The sequence below is a fragment of the Pteropus alecto genome, unplaced genomic scaffold (assembly GCF_000325575.1).
Source record: "Pteropus alecto unplaced genomic scaffold, ASM32557v1 scaffold43, whole genome shotgun sequence".
NCBI lineage: Eukaryota > Metazoa > Chordata > Mammalia > Chiroptera > Pteropodidae > Pteropus > Pteropus alecto.
In genome coordinates this window covers 1,969,112-1,970,468 of record NW_006435764.1, presented here as the reverse complement: position 1 = coordinate 1,970,468, position 1,357 = coordinate 1,969,112, and the positions used below count along the sequence as shown (strand labels likewise).

The 1,357-nt window shown below is 50.6% G+C and overlaps 1 protein-coding gene across 2 annotated transcripts in view; it reads left to right on the top strand.

The window, feature by feature from the left end:
- Positions 1 to 1,357, top strand: part of NADSYN1 (NAD synthetase 1) — a 28,688-nt gene that overhangs the window by 6,239 nt on the left and 21,092 nt on the right. The gene's annotated exons all lie outside the window — the stretch shown is intronic.

Genomic DNA, 1,357 nt, shown 5'->3' with positions numbered 1-1,357 from the left:
CGAATTCTGTGTGTCGCTGTCGTAATGGGCCGCCTTGCTACCTTCTCTTCCTGTGTCTAGCAGTTATTCGGTAGATTTTCTTAGTTTTCGCCTCAGGTCGATATACTATACAACTAATGTGACTTCTTTCCAACATTTACACCTCTCAGTTCATTTTTTAACCGCTTTTGTGGGCCGGCGTTTCTGGAACTGTGTTCTAGATCGTTCCTAGAACGAACGTCTTTGATAACCAGCGTTTTTGTCTTTTTCTCGATTTTGCTCCCAAACGCTTCCTGCTTCTGCATTTAGTTTCAGATTTATATCCATCTCTCGTTTTTACGCTGGGTTTTAAATTACGGGGAATCGATGTTGCATTTATGATACGTCTCCTTAGCGTAGATCGAGATGAATGTGGAGTAATCTTTACGTGTCTAGAACAAACTCCAAACAACCCTGGATTTTGCTCTCTTCCAAATTTAGGTGCCAGTATTATGCTAGTTTTTAAAAAAACATGTTAAAACACTCATCTCTCGGCTCTGAACACTTCGGAGATGATGGGAATGATATTTCGAGTAACAAGATGGCTAAAATTCTCTTTCAACGTTAAAATTTAAGACTGATATATCGAGTAACGTTTACTGGAAAAGTTTTTTTCTTAGCGGATTGTGACAACGCACAACCCAACGTGCACGTTCAGGTGCTTTACGTTGTGCGTGTTCGTGCCAGCCCCGCCCCAAAGGAGCTGGGGACGTGTCCCTCCCGCGTCCTGCCCCGCTCCGGTTGACCTCCTGCCCCGAGGTGCGGCGTGTCCCGCCTGCGCGTCACCCACACGGAGTCACACAGCGTGCGTTCTTTTGTCACTGGTCACCTTTGCTTTACGTGACGCTTTTGAGATCCGGCCAGTGGTTTGTTCCTTTATATACACCTGGCACAAAGAGTTTGCCTTTTTCGTGACAACACAGTTTAAAAGTCTTACGTTGTTCCACAGGCTGGGTGACAAAACCACGCCCGTCTCGCTCTGCCCCGTCCCCGAGCCCCGCTCCCGGTGGCCGTCCATTTTCCACCTGTGTCTTTCTCCCCGTAACCGCTGGGTCTCAGCCCCGCATTTCTAAGGAATGTGCGTATAGTGCCACGTCGTGACTTCCTGCTCTGGGGGAACACGGCTCAGCACACTCGCAACCCTCAGCTTCAGACTCTGCACCTCGTGCTCCTGGCGAGGACACCCAGAGTTCTCCGGGTTAGCCATGGCCTGGTGTTACGGGTCCGCTGAGCTGCAGGCCGTGTTCTGAGTCGGCCTGGTTCGCCCGGTTGCCCTCCCCAGCGCCAACCAGCTGCACTGTCCCCGTCACCCTCCACCTCCGCTGTCTGGACCCACTCA